Source organism: Ostrea edulis, chromosome 5 (genome assembly GCF_947568905.1).
Source record: "Ostrea edulis chromosome 5, xbOstEdul1.1, whole genome shotgun sequence".
Classification (NCBI taxonomy): domain Eukaryota; kingdom Metazoa; phylum Mollusca; class Bivalvia; order Ostreida; family Ostreidae; genus Ostrea; species Ostrea edulis.
In genome coordinates, this window is record NC_079168.1 from 80,132,387 (window position 1) to 80,158,181 (window position 25,795).

Sequence of the window (25,795 nt, forward strand, 5' to 3'; positions counted from 1 at the left end):
CACAGTTGTCGTTCCTTACACCTCTAGCAACGTCGATTCAAGACTTGTATTATTACATAATCTCTGAAATAACATGACAAGTATGTTGATATATACTGTACCATGAAGAGCATGTCAGTGATAAACAAAGTAAGAAGAAGTTTCAGAATGTTTAACAGTGTGTATAGCTTACAAAACACAACTCTGGGGAGAGATGAGAGATCTCACTGCGGGTGTGACGGGTCAACAGGAGATGCTTATTCCTACTACACATTGGTGTTTCTAGGGTTCCGAGTTTGACCTACTCTCAATTTGGTATTTTTCAGATGGAGCTTGTGAGTTATAAGATTTGATCACTGTTCGTTATCTTCACCATTTTTTCATGTTCAATATCACTCCAGTTCCCAAAGGGAAATTGTGTCTGTATTTTAATTACTAACGAAAAGTAATCTGTATCACTATTTTGATATAATATGTGTATGACTGCGGGGAAAACAAGACAAAAATGAAATGCCAGTACAAACATTATAGAATAAATGAAAGTTTCAAAATAATTATTTTCACAAACAGAAAGCAGGACAGCACTGTAAATTGGTTGCATGATCCGGGCTACTTTAACGCCCACTCGTAATAAAGAGGCCGATTAAGACTAAGATTTGATAAAGTAGGTAAAAACACGTGAGTAGAGAGCCAATAGATAAGAAACGATCGTAGATTATATTTAATGACCGTTATACAAGAAATAATTCTGCTAACAACAATATTTTAGACATATATATGCCTCCCGTGTAGCAATGTTGAAAAGGGTTAACTTAAAAATCTTAAAAGTATGGCTGAAGGTCTTAAAGTCGTGCGTGCCCGGTCGTCGTGCGCCATTTTGTCTGTTGTCATTGTCGGGGCGCGTGCTTAAATATTACGTCACGAACAGCTGATTTTCCAAGAAAATAGAAGAGAACGTCTGTATTTCTACACAGATTGATGTATGCGAAACAAACAGGTAGGAATGATAACAATACAATTATACACCCAAAATACCCGCCTTTTTCTCCTGTCTGTGAAAGTATATGTCGACATACCAAGCACATGGTTAATTAGCATAACCCAATTTTAAGGTTACTATGTAGTTTCGATTGTTTATGAGGCCAAGCATTTTAACTTATGGTGTATTGAAAAGTTGTTTGTTTTGGGAATTAGTGTGTAGTAATTGTGATTAAAGAATGGTGATTTAATTCATAATTGCCAACGAATTAATCTACATATATGTAATAGTATGATCTAGCAATGTACATCAATCTACCATGTGTATTTAAATATTGTTATACCTATGAATAAATCAAACCTTTAAATGTAGGAGTATTGATGATTGGTTGTTTCACGTCCCGTCGAGAATTTTTCACTCATATTGAGACGTCACCAGCTGTAGGTGAAGTACCACATTTAGACCTATGCCTAGCGCTCAGGGCCGTAGCAGTAAGGGTTCTTTAGCGTGCCAACGCCTGTCGCGACACGGGACCACCGTTTTTTAATGCCATATCCGAAAGACCGGTGATTCTCACTTTTAAATGCCGAGGGTTTGGCGAAGGAACAATCACTACCTATTTTAACGTCTTGGGTTTGACGCGGCGGGGCTCGAACTCACGACCTCCCGGTTACGAGCGAAAGCTACCGTTCTTGGAGTATCTTGATTAAAATCATTAAAGATTTTGTAACCAGGTGAAATGATATTTTTTAATTTGAGGTTAGTCATATATGTGAAGTAATAAAGTCATCACTTTTAGTGCTTTTTAGACTTCAAAGAAAAAATCCCATATGTTAGGTTGATACAATACAATTCTAGTCGACTTATGAATGTCTATATCTGGCTGTCAGGGAATATGGGTTCTATTGTCCGTAAGGCAGGAAAAAAATATAATGTCCCCGTCCAAACACTACTTGACCGTGAGAAAGGGAAAGTTGGTATGGAGAAGGTCACTATAGGACCAACACCTTTATTAGGACAGGGAGAGGAAGCCATGCTAGTGTCCCACTAGAAGGAAATTGTAGCACTGGAGTATGGATACATACGACAAGAAGTAAAGAACATTGCATCGGACTAGGCCATTCAACTTGGGGGAAACTGGACAACAGAAACCCTCACACATAAATGGTTTACAGGATTGATGAAGCGGTGGCCAGATTTGAAGGTTGTAAAGCCAAGAGCCTTAGAGTACCAACGAGCAAAATCAGCAAATCCAGGAAATGTGAAAAAGTACTTTGACGAACTTTCAACTATTCTCAACAGATGCAGCTTCTTGAACAAACCACATAGAATTTTCAACATTGATGAGAAAGGAATTACCCTTAATCATGTACCTCCTCATGTGGTACCTGGCACCGCACAAACTCCACAGGCAGTTACAACAGGAAACTCCTCTACAGTCACTATATTGGGATGTGAAACTCCTCTACAGTCACTATATTGGGATGTGAAACTCCTCTACAGTCACTATATTGGAATGTGGTAGTGCCTCAGGGGTTGCCATTCCACCATATTTTGTACTTTCCGGAATGCGCATGATGACAGAGTTGATGGAAGGCGCAACACCTGGAGCAACTGGTGATGTATCAAAGAGTGGTTGGTCCAACTCCGTTATTTTCCTGCAATACTTACAGCACCACTTCTATCAACATGTTCTCGATGGGCTGAATGAACCAGTTTTGGATGGACACAAGTCCCATGTTTCTGTTGCTACAGTGGAATGGGCCAAGGAACACAATGTCATACCGTATGTACTACCAGCACACACGGGGCATATTCTTCAACCCATCCCCTCAAGAAAGTTTATAACAATTTGTGTCATAAACAGATGAGAGAAACATCAACAGTGATAATGAAGCAGGAGACCTGCTCACCGGCATGTCGTGCATATACCAAAGCTCGATCTCAGCAGAATCCCTTCAGTCTGCCCTCCTTAAGTGTGGGATATATCCATATAATGCTGATGTAGTCCCAGCAGAAGCCATAACACCTTCATGATATAAGTGTACCAAGTTTGATGTTTGTCGTAGACAGGGTTCACAAGACATTGAGCAGACAAAATAGTTTCCTACGTCCAGATTAGTTTCACCCTTGACCATGTGATCTTTAAAATCAATAGGGACATCTACTACTTAGGATGTATTAATGTACCAAGTTTGATGTCTATCAAGCAGAGGGTTCTCAAGACAATATATTCCTATGCCCAGAACAGTTTGACCTTGTGGCCTTAAATCAATAGGGTTCATCTTCTCCTTGGGTATAAGTGTACCAAGTTCGATATATATATAAAGCAAGGGATTCTCAAGATATTCAATCTCATTAAAATTAGATGTTAGATCTGCTCACATACTCGTTTGTGTAGTGATTATGTGAGCGGATCGAATTTTAATTAGATTGCAAGATATTAAGCAGATAATATCTTACTTTGTCCATTTTCATCCTCGACCTCGTGACCTTAATTTTATTAAGATAAATCTACTCTTTGGGGGATACCAGTATAACAAGTCTGATGTCTGCCAAGCAAAAGGTTCTAAAGCACTAAGTTGACAACGCTTGGTCTATACGTTTTGCAAGAGGGAATAAATAGTTTGCCAATACAACCTATCCTTAGGTCAAAAGCTGTCCGACTTGTTTCATACCGATTGTTAGGCCGTTCTTGGCACACTGATTTTGACTACGGATAACTCCGTTTACCTGATCAAGATATAGGGCTCACGGCGGATGCGACCTCTGGTATATATTTTGACTACGGATAACTCCGCTTACCTGATCAAGATAAAGAGCTCACGGTGGGTGTGACCTCTGGTATATCCAGGAGTCCGTGTTTGTCCAACTCTCTATTTTTGTAATTGCTTATAGGAATTACGAGATTGATCACGGTTTGTTATCTTCACCTTTCATTCAACACTGCACCAATACAAAATTGTATGATGCCAAGGACAGACAATGGACAAAGTGATCCATAAGTGTCATTAAGCTTCATGGGCGGCACAAATTTCAAACTGATCTTCCACCAAAATTTTGTACCGTTCGCGGTGGTTTTGTGGTTTTTGAAATAGGCCGCTCAATTAGCATCCGGGATCGATTCCCGACCCCGCGTCAAACCTAAGACGTCTTAACATAGGTAATAATAATCTCAAACAAGATTCGTCGAGGCTGGATATTTGGACTGATGAGGCGCCTCTTCTTAATCTCGTACCAGTGTCATACAAAGTGATTCGGGAAATCTTGCCGAAACTTCGGCCGCTTAATGCAATTAAAATGGATTAAATTGAATTTCTCAGTTAGTGAGAAAGTTTCCTAGTTTACTTTCGGTTGGTCGGTGGTCTCTTCCCAGGTACATTGTATCTGGGGTCTTTCTTCCACCAATAAAAACTGGGAGCCACCAGATAACTGAAAAATTGTTGAGAGTGACGGAAAACATCAATCAATCGGCGCCGCCACACGATGTCACGCATGACCGCCACTCTGAATGAAGCGATCTTATAACTCTTGTAAAGTTCACGGTCTACAAGTTCGTAGGTTCATTACTTCGACGACCCACATGACCGAAGGTCCAGTAGTTCGATTGCCTATTAGGAACAAAATGTAACATGAATGAATTTATATGCATATTTTCAATGTTTTATTATATATATTTACCTGTCTCTGACATTGTACTACCTTCTTTTAGTTGTTTATTTACACGCAAGTCTTATTTGACAGTTCATGCATACCCACGTGTTCAATCATCCAAACAATCTTTAACTCTCGTAAACTTAATTCTCATTGGATAATTATCCCGAAATACATAATTTAACCTCTATGGGTGGTACTAAAATACAGGTAAAGTGCATACCCTTAGTATTATATTCAATATATTCAAAGTTATGATTTTCTATTGTCCCAATTTAGTATTTCCCAGAATTTCGTTAGTCAGTTGGGGGACTTAGAAAGCATTAACTTGCTGTAAGTATCTCACTTTAGATTCAGGCTTATTAGGTATGTAGCAGGTTGCACCAGTCCTTGTCTTTCTCTGATGGTCCCTGCTAAATTATTGTAGACACCAAAACTAATAGTTAGGAGTTAAATAAATACATGATTTAAATAGGGTTTTAATCAGACTGCATTACAGCTGACTCAAGGTATGAAATACGGCAGATATTAACATACTCGAAAATAAGATCAAACATAATTCAAATGTAAAAGAACCTGGGAAATAATCAAAATGTAGGTGCATGTGACCAGTTATATATCAAAAAGTGTCAAAATGGTCAAACCCTCCTATTACAAAAAGTGGTGTCGTTAGGTACCGAGGATTTAATTCTATTACAAAAAGTATTGTGATAAGGTATTTCCACCCTCCTGTGACGTCATAAGATTTTTGCAAAGTCAATGATTTAATAAGATTTATGCATGACAGGAACATAAATTTTGTTGGAGTCTTTTTCAATAGTCATTGTAAAAAAGCTTGTTAACCATAAAATATTTCAAAAGTCTAAGTTATATATGAATAATCAATTATATGTTTCAAAATATTGAATCCAAGGGCAATAACTTTGTTTTTATTAAATTATTTATCAATTCCATTATGCGATAGATTTCCTTTATTTTTACACAAATATTTTGTAAATGTTTTCAAGAAACAGTTTTATGAATACTATTATATTGTTACAAAACTAGATTTTCTGAAATTGTTATGATGCTGTTTAGAAAAATTGCAATTTTCTGACGTTAAAAACAGGTATATTGTGCTAATTGATTTTTTTTTTTTTGTTAATACCGCAACATATTTTATCATTTTTATTTGTTACTAAGATATATCATTTGAAGAATCAACAATCAAATATGAGATTGAGGCTATAATTCTAGACGGGTGGAATTACCATAAAGGCCCATTGGAACATCTTGGTTTCGTTAAATTCTAGATTTCGGAATAGTGGACTTTCTACTGAGTGAAGCTTTCAAAAAGGTGATGGTAACGAATCCTAAATCCTGTAAAGAAGCTGGACAAAACTGTTAGATGTTCAGACTAGTGGACCTTCGGATTAGTGGGTGGTCACCTTTGTGAATAGTTTTGTTTGTTTAAGTACCTTGGAGAAATTTTCGCGGATTGAAAGAAGATTTGTAGGTGAAATATCACAAATTTAGACCTATGTTTAACACTCAGGGCTGTAGTAGTGAGTGTTCTTAAACGTACCAACGCCTGTCGCGAAACGAGACCTCCGTTTTTTAGGTCATATTTGAAAGACCCGTGATTCTCACTTCTAAATGTCCTGTGGAGATCCGGGTTAGAATAGTTCCTCAGTACCCCTTGCTTGTCGTAAGAGGTGACTAAATGGGGCGGTCCTTCGGATGAGACCGTAAACACCGAGGTCCCGTGTCACAGCAGGTGTGACACGATAAAGATCCCTCCCTGCTCAAAGGCCGTAAGCGCCGAGTATAGGCCTAAATTTTGCAGCCCTTCACCGGCAATGGTGACGTCTCCATATGAGTGAAGTATTTTCGAGAGGGACGTTACACAATCAATCAATCACTTCTAAATGCCAAGAGTTTGGCGAAGGAGCAATCACTACTTAAAGAGGGTGTTGCACCGAAGCGGGAACTTCCCCTAATCGGAGTTCCGTGCCAGCACTCGTGACGTAGAATGACCCTCATCCATATTTATATGCAGTTTAAATATATGTGTACTTGTAGAATAAGATGATATGTATTCCAGTAGCAAATTGCTATGGCGAATCAATGTTTTCAGGTGTATATATTTTGTAGTCAGAGTCATGTACAGATGTTTGTTGAAAATAATACATACTAGTATAAAGGTTTTAGGCTGTAGTAGCATAGACTATTAAATATCTGCATACTCAGAAGAAAAGAAAGACAATTTAATGTTCATGATTTCAAACATGGTGTGACCGGTCGACAGGATTTGCTTACTCCTGCTAGCCACCTGATCCCACCTCTGGTATATCCAGTGATCTGCGTTTGCCTAACTCTCTATTTTGTATTGCTTATAGGAGTTATGAGATTGATCACTGTTCGTCATCTTCATCTTTCATTATGTCTAGACTACATGTATAATGTTTTGACACTTAAATGTATTCAGGTTGACAGACGTCAAACTTGGTACATCTTAAGGAGTAGATGACCCCTATTGATTTCGAGGTCACATGGTCAAGGGTCAAACTGGACATAAGAATATACTGACCACTCGGTGTTTAGAGAACCCTTGATAGACATGAAACTTGGTACACTGTACTTCAGGAGAAGATTACCCCTACTGAATTTGAGGTAACATGGTCAAGGGTCACACTGGACATAGGAACATATTGTCCATTCATTATCTTGAAAACCCTTTGCTTAACAGACATCAAACTTGGTACACTGGTACATGTTCGGGAAATGACCCCGATTGATTTTGAGGTCACATGGTCAACGATCAAGGGTTAAACTGGACATAGTAATGTATTGTTTTCTATATTTTAAGAATTGATTGCTTGATTGACACCTAACTTGGTACACTGGTACAACATAAGGAGTAGATGACCCCTATTGGTTTTTAGGTCACTTGGTCAATCCACTCTTGACATAGGAAGATTTTGTCTGCTCAATATTTTGAATTGGTGATACTACTATCAATTACATGATGCATGTGTATAGTCCTTTCCAATTTTGCACGAAGGGGGGGGGGGGCATATATAGTTTTCAAACATCTCTTGTTGTGTCTGGATCACACTGCATCCCGTGGGGATCCGGGTTAGAATAGGTCCTCAGTACCCCTTACTTGTCGTAAGAAGCGACTAAATGGGGCGGCCCTTCGGGTGAGACTGCAAAAACCGAGGCCTCGTGTCACAGCAGGTGTGGCAAAATAAAGTTCCAACCCTGCTCAAAGGCCGTAAGCACCGAGCATAGGCCTAAATTTTACAGCCCGTCGCCGCTAATGGTGACGTCTCTATATGAGTGAAAGATTTTCGAGAGGGACGTTAAACAATATACAATCAATCAATCACACTGTACATATGACCTTGAAGGAAGGACATTTGCCCAGTGAACGTCGTGGTCAAAACAGTAATGTAGAAGCCCATTTTGCCACAAAGTTTCTTTAAGGAATCACCGTATAGTTTGTTCGGTACCTGAGGTTATTAACTACAAATGGAAAATGTGATATTAACTTGTATAACGACTACCACGCGTATCATTGTAGTTAGAATACAGATACCATTAAACTAGACTGATTCCTTGTATGAAAACATAAAATCAGCATGTCCAAAATATACCCCGATACTCCTAGGCACCAGATCCCATATCTGGTATATCCAGGGGTCCATGTTTGCCCAACTCTCTATTTTGTATTCCTTAAAGAAGTAATGAGATTGATCACTGTTCCTTATCTTCACCTTTCATATTGAAATGCACTGGACATTCCAAGTTGATTTCCCCATTCATTTGCATGAACTGAGAAATTTAAATTTGTAACTTGTAGAAAAATTAACACATTGGCACTTCAAAGGGATATCACAGAGAAAACAGATGAAAGTGTAAATATTTTTGAACAAGCAGTGTGTTATGAACCATGGTCATGATCTCTAACTTGCCCCATCTCGGGGGTATCTATTAAAAATTGTAGGTGTTATGTTCATTTTATATACACACCTAATTCTGGAGTCAACACAATATTAAAAAGCCCATGCAGTATACCAGGGATCCCCCTAAGCTATTGTACATTCATTACACGTGAATTACATTTTCAGTGGGTTTTGTTTTCAGAAAAGAAAAGGTCACATCGAAGATATTGCACTTCAGACTTCTCGTTCTTGTATCAATACACGTGGAGTAGTAAGTAGGTTGGGCAAGCTGATGACGTTTTAATTAAATGGAAAAAAAACCCACTATTGACGTCGAATCCTATATCCAATATTTTTGAAGTTTCATTCTAATACACCGTATACAACACCACATTTCGGGGTGCGGAATTGTGACCTTAGGGGGTACGGAATTCGAAGCGTGTTGAGATATTTAGCTTGGTTACAGCTATAGAGATAAAACTAGTCTTATATTAACATACGACGGAACACAGTGATGTCCCCGCTTACTCTTACTTGTTTCCCACCTTGCAGTTTGTGCTAGAAATAGGTGAACACTTCAACAATATTCGGCAACTACACGGAAGGATGTAAATTTGATCAATATTTGGCAAAATTTTCAATTATGCTGCCACTCCACATAATATAACTAATGCGCATGGTTTCTGCACATAACGCTGTAGCAGATACTTCCATGATTTCCGAAATTTCACGTCAAATAAACGGTGAAAACTTCAATTTTAGTGTGTGCCACTAGGGGGTACAGATTTCGGTGGAGGTAGGGGGCAATGAACCAATCGTAATGTGATGAGTTTAAGAAAGTGTGATTTGGATTTGAGATTGATATCAAATCATCTTTGCGATGTAGTCATTCTTTGATTTGAAATGTCGCTTGTATATAAAAGGCAGTGGGTACATTAACATTTCTGATCAGAGAATTAGTTGCTATGTTCTTATATCATCAAGATGTTCAAAAATCGGTTTTCAAAACTGACGTCATCTAAGAAGAAGGAAATTGTTTTGGGTTACGATTATTGTGTCGTTGTCACGGAAAAGATATTTCACTGTATTTACATGTTAAAAGATTTGATATATGTAAATGAGAATATCAACGAGTAGCAAACTTTACTGATTAAAATTTACTTTGTTGTTTGTGATATTCAGACTTGGAATTTAATTTAGACTGTCAGTTCAATTATATTTGATTTTACTAGTAACTGCAGGGTGATGGCATGAAGAAAAAGCAAACTCTGTTTACACCTGCCGAAAAGAAAGTTACAACATACACGTACACCAAATTAAAAAAAAAAAAAAAAAAAAAGGCTTCAGTGGGCAATACAACCAAAATTTGCAATCAACAAAATGGGAATGGGCACTCGTCTTTATACAACTGAAAAAGATGTAGAGTGTTTGCACCAAAAGCCAGTCACAGTTTGCATGGAATACATATTTCTAATAATACATATCTCCTGTGACGTCATAACATTTCGCAAAGTCAATGATTTAATACGATTTATGCATGACAGGAACATAAATTTTGTTGGAGTCTTTTTTAAATGGTTATTGTAAAAAATCTTGTTAACCATAAAATATTTCAAAGGTGTAAGTTATATTAATAATCAATTATATCTTTCAAAATATTGAATCCAAGGGCAATAACCCTGTTTTCATTGAATTATTTATCAAGTCCATTATGCGATAAATTTCTTCTTCTTTTTTCACAAACATTTTGTATATTGTTTAATGAAACAGTTTCATTAAATTGTTATGAATACTATTATATCTTTTAACCAGTTTTTGTGAAATTTTGATAATACTGTTTAATGAAAATTGCAATTTCCTGACGTTGATAACAGATATATGTGTACTTATTAATAAAAAATTATTAATACCGCAACATACTTATTTTATCACTTTTATTTGTTACTAAGATACATTATTTGAAAAATGAACAATCAAATATAAGAGGGGTGAATTACCTTAACCCCTTCTCTACCGTACCGGTCAATTTGACCGGTGGCGCGTAAAAACGGGACAGCGCAAAAGGAGTGCCTCTAAATCTTTCAAACTACGGTCATAAGATATATGATCTATATATCATATTTTTGGAAATTTTCTCTATTTTTTAACTATGTAAAAATCAGTTAAGTAAATAAAGCTATTAAATTAATAAAAGCATTTAAAGCGAAAGATGGCTTCGTCTAAATATGACGCAACACTTTGTCGCAAGGCCATTTTCCCCCTCGATACGATTTTTTTAATCTCCCGTATGAATACACTATTTTTTTTTTATATTTTTGAAAAGCATATATTCCCTGCTTTCAGAACATATAAAAATTATTTCTAATGCCTGGCAAAGTTACAAGAAAATAGCTATTTTTTGCACATGTACGCTTTCTTACAATTTTATTTCTCAATGTTTAAACAGATCGGCGTTTTACCAATATTCATATATGGAAATAGGGAAAAGTAAATACAGCCTGTAAAAGTACAGGAAATTTTCTTTTTGATGGGCCCTTATTCGTGTTGTAATTCTTGTTAGTTTTTATATTACGATAAAATGAAATTGGGACATGCTGCGCGGTTTTCTTTAAAATTAGCGATAAAACGTCGGTGCTGAAAGCGATCGACGCGCATCGCACAATAAAGTAGTGAAAACTATTTGTATTGTCCTCTGTTGGTAATATGAGTACTTTTTGATACACTAAAACAATATACATATATGTATGAAATAATCAGCCAGGTATTCTCTGCTTTAAAAAAAAAAAGAAGTATAAAAACCATTATTGGTAAATAACAGTTACACCACCTACTTGTATTGTAACTTCATAAAACATCTAATGAGAATGTTACGTCGGTAGAGTGAATAAATAAATACTTCAAATTCAGATATAAACGTTATGTAATATTTATTCGGTATAGAAATAATTTTTTTCTGCCAAACAAAGAAAACAAAAAGACCAGTCTGCATATTGTATATATAATACTTAGAAAACACAATCTGTTAGGAAAGCATATATTGCATTATTGTATTATCGTAATAATAGAATTTACTACCGTAATTTGAGGTTTTTCTTCATATTGTAACAGAAATAAAAACAAAATGTGTGTTTGGGACAAAAGGTGTGGGGGGGGGGGGGGGGGTAACATCAATCAAAATCTGGTTATGACAGGCTATTGAAAAAGCATTTAATTATATGATCCATACATGCTGGTGTGCTATGAGCTGATGGGCATGTGCCCACTTCTTGCTTAGATTTTCTCTAATTTCGAGTAAATCCACACCCCATCAGAGTAGTACCATGCCAGGGGATTTAGACACTGTGTACAATGAAGAACCAATTCAATTCTACTTTAAATCTGGGGCCATTCAATTTCCCTCAGAGGCACAATATTTTCGCTGGACACTGTATATTTTAATCTGAATTTCTTCAGTATTTGCTCCCATTGTATATGTTGGGCATAATGCTAACACCTCCATGATGTATAGTGGGTTTTTTTCAATACGCACTCTGCTACACTCGCAAAGAATAATAAAATATTCCATTCATTTGATTTCTAACATATGTATGTAAAACTTATACGGTACCAATTTTGATGCACCAGATGCGCATTTCGACAAATAATGTCTCTTCAGTGATGCTCAACCGAAATCTTTGAAATCCGAAATAACTATGTATGTAATCCTTTACCAAATAGCACTTCAAATATAGGACATCTCTATCTTTAAATAAATATGATCAGTACTTTCGTGCGAAACCGTCCCTTACTATCATGAAGTTTATATTCTGCTTTAAAACACAAACCAATAATTCTTAATTGTATTTTTTCATCTTTAAAAAGGTTATTGACATCCCAATATTTAGTGGGAAGCTTCCGGGTATCTTCCACTAGTGACAGTCTACTGGCAAATCCAGACATGCATTGGAAGTATGTTGATGTGGAGTACAAAGGGACACCTGATCCAAGAACTGTGGCATTTCATTCGGAGTGACAACCTGGCATGCAGTTGGTATGACTCTTTGAGGTTGAATATAGGGTTAAATCCGTATACATTTAGTTAACATTCAAATGAATCCAGATAATACATTCACAAATGGAATCATGGCATTATGGTACACTAATATGCGTGTACCATTTTACTGTTTATCGTTGTATTACTAGGTATCACATGCATACAAAAAGAGACAAAACACGGAAAATCATTATTCTTTTTCTAATTATAAGGTATGATAAGTGTTTTAAATGCTGACAAATAAGGTATGATGGCCAATACTGATTTTATTTGCATTTTTATTTTCAGATATGGGACCTGATTATTCAGAGAATTGCAGATTTTATGAAGCTGTTTTTTGACAGAAGATTTGGTTTTCTCCATCTGTGTTGCCACCAACCATTATGCTGTGATGGTCATATCTAGGGGGAAGGATTGTCATATGCTTCCCAAGGAAGTTCGAAGCCTCTCACTGAAGAGGAACTGTACAGGTATTACTAGTTTTAAAGTACCTATATTGTGACAGTGATTTCCAGTTTAAAACGAATAATAAAATGCATTTTATAAGATTACCTTTACCAAAATTAATCTGGCTGTGCATCTAACGCATTTATTAAATGTGTATTACAATTACCCCAGATAAAATTTTACAAGTAATTAAACGCATAATTTTCAGAGGGCGTTGATTATAGAAAACATTTACAGAGCCAATTGAGTATTCAAGAGCTCTGAGAATACATCAGTATATTGGGGCTAAGTATAAACACTCTTTCTCTTTTTCTTCAGATTTTTTGGGCATTATCTTATACATGTCTGCTGAGAAGTTCCAGTCGATAGACAGATATTGGTCAACGCACGCCCCTATCGGAACAACCTAGTATCAAGAATTATGTCTAGAAATATGTTTTAAGAGGTTGAATATAAGAAGAACAATTTTTATTAAATATAATGCAAGTACATTTAAATTTAGTGATTGAAAGTAAGTACTTGAACATTCGTATACATGTACAATGAACTTGGGGAGGAAAAACGGGCATTATTTTCTCATAGCATTTGATATCATAATGGTGTTGTTGCCTAGCAACCAAATATATTTGAGTATAAAAAATTGATTTTTTTTAGATTTTGTTTTAATGTTGCAATATTTATACTATTTAGTGGGATACAATGGCAAAACGTCATATTATTAGAAAATGATGAATATGTATATGAAGTACGAAATTTTCATTTTATGACCTTTGACCTTAATTCTCTTCATTATATTTTTTGTTAAAAACCTTTTAAAATGATTAAGATCTAGTCAAAGATTATATTTTTAAAATAGTGTGACATTTACTAATCATCATGCAATGTAATTATGTTTGAATTGTGTCGAATGGATGTAGAAAGGCAAATTATGGTCGAAATTACACCATGAGTGTTGTTACTTAGCAACCAAAAATATTTGTTTGTCAATAAAATTGATTAATTTGATTGTGATGTTTTTGTAGTATTTCAAAAGACATATCAGCTCATACATTTAGAATTTCCTATTTTTGACTCGAATCCAGTGAGAGGGGTCGTAATATATATATTCCAGAGAAAAAAGATTGCAAAAATGTGCACTTAAATGACCTTTGACCCCGTAGAACTCTTTGGGGCATGGGATAACATGACAAACTTTATGAAAAAAATGTTCCCTGTCCAATTCGTAACAAAATTATATATCACATGCCTACCTAAAATCGTGATACATGCAGATGAAACTCGATTTAAAAATATTGTCATTTAGTCTTTAAAAACCTCTAAAATGTGCCGGTAGAGAAAGGGTTAAGTGGTAATTTAAGAGAATGTAAACAGAAAACATAACGGTAGGTATGACGTTGGAATAAATTCATTGCTGTGATACATATGTATTCTTTAGAAATAATTGAAATTTCATTAATAACCAATAACTTAGAGATTGGTTCATTGCCCCCTACCTCCACTGAAAGCTGTACCCCCTAGTGACACACACTAAAATTGAAGTTTTTATCGTTTATTTGACGTGAAATTTCGGAAATCATAGAAGTATCTGCTACAGCGTTATGTGCAGAAACCATTAGTTATATTATGTGGAGTGGCAGCATAATTGTAAATTTCACCAAAATATTGATCAAATTTACATCCTTCCGTGTAGTTTCCGAATATTGTTGAAGTGTTCACCTATTTCTAGCACAAACTGCAAGGTGGGAAACAAGTAAGAGTAAGCGGGGACATCACTGTGTTCCGTCGTATGTTAATATAAGACTAGTTTTATTTCTATAGCTGTAACCAAGCTAAATATGTCAACTTATCTAGTAAAACACGCTTCGAATTCCGTGCCCCCTAAGATCACAATTCCGCACCCCCAAATGTGGGCTTGTACACGGTGTATTATCAAAACTGCATCTGATATCAATCTATATTGCCACATACACTGATCTGACTTTTTATACGCCCGTCTTTAGACACTATACACGACCACTCCTCACGATAAATTAAAGACTAGACTTTTTGACATCATAGACAGTTGCTTCTTCAACAAAAACGGAAAACGGAAATATTCATATCTAGTGATCAGTCATTCAAAAACTTACTTTGTTAAACACCACTCTGATTCCACGCACAAGTACTCTGAAGTTGAAATAAAAAATATGTTAGAGTTCCTCATTGACAATATCTTCGTGGTCTTTGGTGGTCAGGTCTTCCAACAGTCTGTTGGAATTCCCATGGGCACGAATTGTGTTCCTTTATTAGCTGACCTGTTTTTATATTCATATGAAGCAGAATTTATTCAAAAACTTCTACTCGAGAAGAAAACAGCTCTCGCTGTGACCTTCAATTCGACTTTTAGATATATCGATGACGTTTTGTCTATTAACAATGATAGCTTTCATTCATATGTCGATTTGATATATCCCTGTGAGCTCGAAATAAAGGACACCACAGAGTCGTCCACTTCTGCTTCATACTTAGATATTTTATTGAAAGTAGACATTAACTGCAAACTAACAACTCAACTGTATGACAAACGGGATGATTTCAGCTTCTCCATCGTCAACTTCCCACATTTATGTAGCAATATTCCATTATCACCTGCATATGGTGTTTATATATCTCAACTGATTCGATATGCAAGAGCTTGTTCTGGGTATAGTCAGGTTTTGAATCGAGGTAAGCTACTGACAAACAAGTTGATGGTACAGGGATTTCAACAGTCTCGATTGAAGTCAGCATTTCGCAAATTCTATGGTCGTTATAACGATCTAGTTCGTCAATACGGCCTCGCATTGGGTCAAATGCTGTCTGACGTGTTTCATACCGATTGTTAAGACGTTCTTGGCACACTGATTTTGACTGCGGATAACTCCGTTTACCTGATCAGGATATGGGGCTCACGGCGGGTGTGACCGGTCAACAGGGGATGCTTACTCCTCCTAGGCACCTGATCCCACCTCTGGTGTGTCCAGGGGTCCGTGTTTGCCCAATTATCTATTTTGTATTGCTTGTAGGAGTTATGAGATTGATCACTGTTCGTTATCTTCACCTTGCATGGTACAGCGATGTCCGTCCATCCGTTCGAGGTTTTCTGTTTCTAATTTCATTTCTCCGTCACATGTCAAGCTGAAACTTGCTATGTAGCCTATTTGTATATCACTCCAGATAATCTTGTATTTTTTATCCATCTCTCCCCCTCTTTTAGGCGTTTTGCCCCTTTATTTGGTAATTATTATGTGCATGTGGCGAGAATTTTGATTTTCTTCAAATTTTGAGAAAATTACAGGTTGTTGAACATAGTTCGTTTTGAGGAAATATTACATAGAGAGTGCATCATTAATTTTGTCTGTTTTTCCTTCCACAGTTTTCAAGTGAGGACAGAGTATTTGTACATGTGGCAAGGATTCTCATTTCTTTAAATTTTTAAAGAAAACTGCAGGTTGTTGAACTTAGTCCATTTTGGGGAAACATTATATTAAATAAAGGACATGGTTTATCCTTGCAACTCCTCATAGTTTAGAAGCTAGGGTATTTGTAAATAATCTGAAGATGTGCATGTGGCAAGGATTTTGATTCTCAACAATTGCTATTTTTCTTTGACATTTTGAATATTTACAGGTTGTTGAATTTGGTCGAATTTGGGGAAATATTTTACACACAGAACTCTTGGTTTGTCTATCTACCTCTTGTCACAGCTTTAAGCTAAGACCCTTTATTTATACAAAGCAAAGAAAGTATGTCACAGCTTGATGATGGCTGGTACTACCTGAAGCAAAGTTCTACAAATTATGGCTTAAGAAAAACACTATGTAAGCATTTACACGGGCGTATCATGTACTTGTTAAGGGGTTACTACAGATAGCAGTGTCGGGTGTTTTAGAGGGGTAGGAGGTTTCAATGATCCCAATTTGTTTTATTTTTAAGGTGGTTCACTACACCCTGAAAGAGTTTATCAAATCGGCACGAAATTATGTCATCATGAATGATATGATGGTAAAAAAATACATAATTATGTGAATCGGCAAAAAAATATATATGCATTTTTGGAAGAAAAAACGTGATTCTCAAACATTTATTTCCATTAAAGGGACTGATTCACGATTTTCCCCAAAAATTTATTTTTCATTTTTAATGATCAAAATCTACTGTCTAATCTGTTTAAAAGATTTCACATAAAAAATAAGGTTATACATTATCACAGAAGCTCATTTTATAGAGTTAATTATTTGTTTTGTAAACAAAGATTGCGGTATGTTATTATTTACGAAATTTTAAAAAGAAATGGAAATCGATCTAAGTTTATTATAATTTTCACATTTCAAGCATTCTTCGGGTAAAATGTGTCATCTAAAAGTTAAAATGTGCAACTATGCAAAATTAAGATGCTTTATATTACAAAATTGATGTTTCACTGGTTTGTTTGTATACATAAAAAGACTCGAATCTTTGTTTACATAACACATTGATTGATTGATGGTTTCCGCCACACTCAACAATATTTCAGTTATCTGGTGGCGCCCAGTTTTTAACATAACATAACACATATTTAAGGCTAACATATATATTTTATTCTTGCATTCAGAAGGTCAACATGTTGGTTATCAACATTAATTGAGTTATACTTTTAATATTTAACATAAAAAATATTTTGTTCAAAAATCGTGAACCAGTCCCTTTAATATAAACAAAAGACACTGACGGATTTGAACAGATACTGGAGTTCAGTAACCCAATACCTTATTCACCAAATGCACGGTTAAAAGAATATCGTCTGATCAGTTTAATCAATTTTGGGTTGCGGGGATTGAAAATTATAAAATGTTTAAAGAATGTCAAAAATTTGAGGACTATATAGACATGTTAAATAATATTGATAGAATAAATCTAGCGAAATTTAGAACACGAAATCGTCGTTTAGGAAACTGGATCTTGGTCTTCTGTTTTTCATGAGAATAGGTTATGTCATTTGTGCAATTCCAATATTGCATTCCATATCTTTTTAGAATGTAAAATGTTTAAAAAAAAAATGAAAGGAACGAATTTTCATCTTCGTTCGGCGTCGTCCGTTAACAATTCTACGTTTTTAAATTCTTGAAAATTACAAGGCCAATCATACCATTCATATGTGGGTTTGTTATGAGTAGAAGAGGAATCCTATCGATTTTCGGGTCAAGAGTAAATCCACTCTGGACATAGGAAGACACTGTCCGCTCAATATATTGAGAACCCTTAGCTTGACAGACATCAAGCTTGGTACACTGGTACATCCTAAAAAGATTACCCCTATTGATTTTGAGGTGTCATGGTCAAAGGTCAAAATGGACATAGGAACATAGTGACCGCTCAATATCTAGAGAACCTTTTGCTTGACATACATTAAACTTGGTACACTGGTATGTCCCAAGGAGTAAATGACCCCTATTGGTTTTGAGGTCATATGGTCAAAGAACAAACTGGACATAGGAATATACTGTCCTCTCAATACCTTGAGAACCCTTTGTTTGATAGACATAAAACTTGGTACACTGATACTTCTTCAGGAGAAGATAATCCCTATTGATTTTGAGGTCGCATGATCAAAGGTCAAACTGGACATAGGTATATACTGTCCGCTCAATATCTTGAGAACCCTTTAATTGACAGACATAAAACTTAGTACACTGGTACATCTTCAGGAGAAGATGACCTTTGTTGATTTTGAGGTCACATGGGCAAGGGTCAAACTGGACTTAGGAATATAATGATTGGACAAGTATATTTTAAAAAATTCATGAAGAGATTTAATTGATTTAAACGTTGTGAATACATCGTTTTTAGATTGAAGTTATGCATTTCTTATTTTGAATTAGAATATTTAAAGTATTTGAAAGGTATGCTAATTTATATTTTTATAAAGGGGGGGGTCTCTTTATCTGGAGAAGACTGCAAAAACAAATTAAAAGGTGTGAATCAGACCTTTTACATACATTTTAGTCCTCCTACCGACGAAGTTGAATGGGACTTTAGGTTTGTGCTCCGTCCGTCTGTCTGTCCGTCAGTCCTGCAAATCAGTTTTCTGGGCATTTTTTACGTGCTTCCAGATATTCATTTGATATTTTGTACACTGCTTTGCCATAACAAGTTACAGATCAAATTCGAATTTAGTCTCGGTCCGTTGATTTTTCACTAAGTTATGGCCCTTGGACTTAGAAAAATAATATGAATTATCAGTTTTCTGAACTTTTTTGTATTCATTTGTTATTTGGTACATCTCTTTGCCATAACAAGTTACAGATAAAGTTCGAATTTCATCTCGGTCCGTTGATTTTTCACCAAGTTATGGCCCTTGGACTTAGAAAAATAGCATGAATTATCAGCTCTCTTTTGTTGTGCTTGCAGATATTCATTTGATATTTTGTACACTGCTTTGCCATAACAAGTTACAGGTGAAGTTCGAATTTCGTCTCGGTCCATTGATTTTTCACAAACTTGAATCTGCACTTTGTCAGGAAGCTTTTATATAAATCTCAGCTCTTCTGGCTCATTGGTTCTCGAGAAGATTTTCCCTATATATTTGTATGTAAAACTTTGATCCCCTATTGTGGCCCCAGTCTACCCCCGGGGGCCATGATTTGAACAAACTTGAATCTGCACTATGTCAGAAAGCTTTCATGTAAATATCAGCTCTTCTGGCTCAATGGATATAAGTTATGGCCGTTGGACTTAGAAAAATAGCATGAATTGTCAGTTTTCCTAATTTGTTTGTTGTTGTGCTTACAGATATTCATTTGATATTCAGTACATCATGATGATTGCTTTGCCATAACAAGTTACAGATCGATTTTGAAGTTTTCCTGGTCTAGTCTTTGTACCTGTATAGTGTTGATTTCCAACCATTCCTATCCTGCTTTCCCAATTTCCCCCTTTACATCATCATCATCGGCATTTTGATTAACGTGCAGGATTAGGTGCATCTTCCACAGCAGTGGGCTCCCTTCCAGGTAACTGGCTTGCTGCACGCATGGCAGACCTAACATTTGACTTCCAGGCATCTCTGTACAATGGGTCGACATCACCATCCGCACCCTTATGGGCAGAAAAGGTACAAAATTACGTCACCCTTATAAAGCATCTGGATCCGCCCCAGGGAAGTCTAATCCCATTGATAATTAAGGTGCGGTGGTTCCATTCTGGTTATGGTTGTGCATCATGTAGTGTGGGAGCTAAAATTCCAGGAATACAGAAGATTTGGAATAAAATCCCAATACAAAACTAATTAACCCCGCGCTAGGGCCGCGACCCCTGACTGAATTCAGCCCAACCCTAAAAGTCTCGAACTGGGACCATGAATTCCATGATTTTGATGGATACCCCGGTACTCATTTACATGCACCACTATGCGCTCAAATTGTTTACACGGTAAGGAGTGTACTGTTTGGAGATTTAACTCCCCCCCCCCCCCCCCCGATAAGACCCCGAACTGGCGTGGATCTTGAGATTCACTTTATGTATCACCTCTATGATCATATATTTTATTGCAAAATTGATAAAACTTGAGTTTGTAATGTATAGAGAGACATACAATATGTTCAAATGTTTTCAAAAGACGGCGAACGAGAACGGATCGAAATAACCTAGAAACTTGGGAAATATCAGTGATGAGGATGCACCAGGTCATGCTTGGCATAAATGTTGCTTATGACCACATAGTATGTCATCAACCTTTAACAATGTTATTCAGCCTAGGTGAAGGTCATCAGAAAAAAGTGTTAAAATTATGTGACCCACGCCATGACTTTGTAACTGCGAAGTTGCTTACGGCCAACCGGTAAGTTGGCACCTTGAACTATAATCATCTAATCAAGATAACGACCTAAAAGAAATAATTGTGTAAGATGAAATTTTGTTGTGGAATAGTTTATAATTCTTATAGAAAATATAAGATTTCAGAAGAGTATGGCAAACACAGAATACTGGCCACATCATAGAAGGGATCCGGTTTTTAGGAGGAGTAAGCAGCCCTTGTTCACCGGTCACACATGCTGTGAGTCCTATCTTGATCAGATAAACAGAGTTATGTAAGGTTGTGGTATAATCAGGTGACCCTTAAGGCCCTAGAGCCTCTTGTTACATGTGCTTGGCTAGCAAATAATTTCCACCATCATCATTCCACTATTTATTTGATGAATGAAAATATTACACATGTCGAGAGCTCACATTCCATGCACATGCGGTTTTTGTCTGTAGTAGACTTCTAGTTCTTACAGTCTAAGGAATGCGTCGCAGCCTTCACAATATCAAGTATTTAGGAAATAAAAGCCAAGTTTCTATTAACCCAAGGTTAAACAGATTAAATCCTGATTCATGAGCATTAAAACTTATGAAGACAAAGAATGCACGACCAGCACATTCCATCATTCGCCTACAACATCCATATGGAGAAAACGCCATTCCAAGAGTTCTATTGTCCTAATATGGAAAATACCTTTTGCTGCTTTTCGGAAAATTATTTCTTGTGGCAAGACACTTGATAATGTGTAGTGTTTTGTTGAGAAATAATCCTTTTTTCATTTCAATAAGTCATTGAGACACTTCAAATTGATCGCAAGTTTCAACGGAAGACGTCATAATTTGTTTTTTGTTCCTTGTAATACCGATTGCTTTTCTTCCTGAATTTGAGAGGCAGTATATCATAACTTGACTAGATTGAGCACGGGGGCAAGAAACGTTTCTTTAAAGTGAATGATCAAATCTAATTTCTAGTTCGAGTGGATGTTTTAATGAATGCTCCAGGGCAGTCGACAGGGGGCACGTCAATATAGAATGTTGGTCATTTTTCACAAGTAACTAGAGTTTTTAATTCAATTACTCTATTTACTCGGAAGAACGCCAAAACAAGGAAAACAACAACAAAACTACTGTAGATAACTATAATCTTTCTGTCGTAAAATAATCAATGCTCTCTCTCTCTCTCTCTGATTTATTATAGTAATGACTTTGATGCAGTGACTACGTAGTAACACTGTACATGTAGCACGTCTAGTAGTAAAAGATGAGATTTTTTTCCTCTCTTTCTGTATACATTTGTACTATTAAGTATCATTCTTAAACAAAGGGGAAGCCACATACCATGTGCGCTATGTAACGGTCTTTTAGTTCAAGAACGATAATTTATTATTATAATGATGTATATCATATACAGATGAATTATGAGACAGTCTCTGTAGTTCGTACAATATGTCAATTGTATGAAAATTTGATTGAATATTGTTTTCAACACCTCTCTTTGTCTCTCTCTCGATCGAGAATATTTCACTCATATGGAGACGTCACTAATGCCGGTGAAGGGCTGCAAAATTTCGGCCTATGATCGGCGCTTATGGCCATTGAGCAGGGAGAGATCTTTATCGTGCCACACCTGCTGTAACACGGGACCTCGGTTTTCGCGGTCTCATCCGAAGGACCACCCCATTTAGTCGCCTCTTGCGACAAGCAAGGGGGTACTGAGGATCTATTCTATCCCGGATCCCCACGGAATTAAAGTTTAAGTAATTACATAACATGATATATTTCATTAAATATCAATATGATATTTCAAAGGGTTTAATTTATCGTTCAACATAGTCTTTGAATTTATGGATCACCCTGCATAAAAATAAACCATGATGGCTCATAGCATCGGATACCGCGTAGCTATGTTACAAATAATGGTTATTTAGAGTAACCAGAAATACGTCCTTGGAGCAATCGTAATTACAATATATGAAAGGTGAAGATAACGAAATGATCAATCTCATAACCCCTACAAGCAATACAAAATAGATAGTTGGGCAAACACGGACCCCTGGACATACCAGAGGTGGGATCAGGTGCCTAGGAGGAGTAAGCATCCCCTGTTGACCGGTCACACCCGCCATGAGGCCTATATCCTAATCAGGTAAACGGAGTTATCCGTAGTCAAAATCAGCGTGCCAAGAACGACTTAATAACAATCGGTATGAAACACGTCAGATAGCATTTGACCCAATGATAGGTTGTATTGACGAACTAGATCGTTATAACGACCGTAGAATTTGCGAAATGCTGACTTCAGTCGAGACTGTTCAAACCCCTGTACCATTAACTTGTTTGTCAGTAGCTTACCTCGATTTAAAAACTGACTATACGCAGAACAAGCTCTTGCATATCGAATCATGACCTTTTTGGCTGCCAGTGGAAGAGAAGACACCCTGTCCGATCAATGCACGTAAGATAGTGTCAAATAAAAGAGATGAGATGGGTTTTGAGGTGAAGAGACTGTAATTACTTGGAAAATGTGCCCCGAAACGGGGACACCTTGTTTAGGCCAATTCAACTTAATTAGTAGATTGCCGTCCAGGGTCACCAAGAATTATGGGGCGGGTGGGAGGATTTTATGTTTTTTATTTTTATTTCCTGAGAAAAATATTAATGACAAATGGGTTTTTGTCAACAGAAGTGCATCATTTAATGCCAGATGGATATCAATCTATACTTATTTCGCAGACGAATTCAAGGTCAAGCTTTAATTTCAAACAACAACAAAACATACGAAACTTCTTCAAGATATTTAGATAACTTTAACCTTGCAATTAACTTTTGAACTTTTTGTGCTAGAGCTTTGATATTCCACATGAGTATTCCTTGTGACAAGACTATTCCGTGGGTACCAACATTTTTTACCTTTGACCTAGGAGTTTGGCCTACCTTTTGAAAACTTTAACATTGCTAATAACTTTTGGACAGTAAGTGACGGAGCTTTCATATTTCACATGAGTATTTCTTTTGAGAAGACCCTCCGTGTGTACCAAAATGTTTGACCCTTGACCTTGGAGTTTGACCTTTTTAAAAAATTGATATTGGTCATAACTTCTTAATGGTTAATTTATATTAAAGCTTTCATATTGCACATGAGCATTTCTTGTGGCAAGACCTTGTGACATTGGCCATTATCAGGGGCATTTGTGTTTCACAAACACATCTTGTTTCAGATTACTTTCTTACTAAAATTATTTCTTGACTAAATAATATATATGATATAAATTTAAAACGTTTCAGCATCAAAATATCATTGTATGCAAGGTGAAGATAACGAACAGTGATATATCGTCCAAATTCCATCCATTTTATACCGCCGCGGGGTCTAGAGGTAGAGCGTTCGACCCGCATGCGGAAGGTGGGGGCTCGAATCCCAGCCGCGACAGACCTAAGTCGTTTTTTAAAAAAGTAGTGACAGTTCCATAGCCAAACGCTCGACATCAGGTGTGAATGTCACGGGTCCTCGGAGCTGACCTTAAAACGGATGTCTCGTGTCACAGTAGGTGTGGCACGCTAAAGAACCCTCACTGCTCAATGGCCGTACATGTAAGCGCCGAGTATAGGCCTAAAAGCCCTTCACCTGTCTTGGTGACGTCTCCTTATAAGTGAAAAATTCTCGAGAGGAAGTTAAAAAGATACAATCAATCAACCACCCATATTAGATTTCTCTGACCAGTGTGTTAATCCTCCTTAGCGTGTGGCTACCAAAATACCAAATAAAGTAAAATTTAATGATTTCTATTTCAGTATAATATTGTATATATTCAGCATTTTCCACTGATTCAGTTTTCTCTGGATTCTTATTCATCTTTTTATTTTGTGGGTTAGAATAGGTCCTCAGTACCCCATGCTTGTAAAAGGCGACTAAATGGGGCGGTCCTTCAGATGAGACCTCTAAAACCGAGGCCCCGTGTCACAGCAGGTGTGGCACGATAAAGATCTCTCCACTGTTCGATGGCCACAAGCGCCGAGCATAGGCCTGCACTGTATCTCCATTCTCGAGAGGGACATTCAACAATATACAATCAATCAATCAATATTCAAGTTGTAATGGATAGAGAACAGATAAGGTCGGGCTGGTGAACCGCAGATCTCGAGTTCAAATCCCCCAGAGTTTTTATTCATATTGTGTTGAAACAATTTTTTTTGGAAAATCATATTTTCATCCCAATTTGTATATTTTTTGGCATATATATTCATCGTATATCATCATATCTTTTATAATTAAATCAATTCGTACTGATTTGAGAAACTATTTTTGGGTGTAGTGAGCCACCTTAATAGAACTATCGATAACCGATATCCTCAGGAGTTATGAGATTGATAACTTAGTTATTTTCACCTTTTCACAAGTTTCTAAATGGCTTGTGCTGAATATGTCACAGTTTTTTTTTTTTATAGAACTGACGAGTGATAAATTCACACCGGGACTGTTTGTTATAAAGCTCATAAATGACGAATTCACTCTGGGACCGTTACAATTGGGCGTTGATCTCATTTTAGAATCTCTTTTTCAATAATAAGGGTTAGAATACATTATGCTCTTCTGATGGATGTGAACTCCCTAAAGAATGCTCTCACTATATAGTAATATAGTTTTACAAACCCACTGATATTATTCCAGTGTATGCTTTCTTCATAGGCGTAAAACTAAGTATCTTTTTATGATTTTAAGTGCTGTTGCATAATGTTACAGAAGAGGATGGGTTACCGTGTACCTCGCCGCCCTAGTAACCAGACCCGACGTTTGATATAAAAAATATTTCTCACACTGTGACACATCATACAGATCATTCACAAGTTCATTCATCCACGACTGAAGCGCTGCCTACCGCCAGTTAATTCACAAATTCCAATCTGGTGACTGAGCTGTCCCAAATTAAGATTGAAGACTAAGTCTTTGTTGTGGTTTTTTGTTATTTTTAATATACA

At 36.5% G+C, this 25,795-nt stretch overlaps 1 long non-coding RNA gene and 1 pseudogene across 4 annotated transcripts; both read left to right on the forward strand.

The window, feature by feature from the left end:
* The first annotated feature begins 93 nt into the window (after positions 1-93).
* On the forward strand, positions 94-14,023 carry LOC130055079 (uncharacterized). Of its 4 annotated transcripts, none has more exons than XR_008803309.1 (4): positions 94-976; positions 12,400-12,568; positions 12,860-13,041; positions 13,337-14,023. It is a non-coding gene; the product is annotated as an uncharacterized LOC130055079 (long non-coding RNA). The 4 variants fall into 4 exon arrangements; XR_008803310.1 differs by having other exon boundaries at positions 166-314; XR_008803311.1 differs by having other exon boundaries at positions 195-294.
* LOC125650738 (uncharacterized) lies at positions 983-3,727 on the forward strand (annotated as a pseudogene).
* Positions 14,024-25,795: the final 11,772 nt, after the last annotated feature.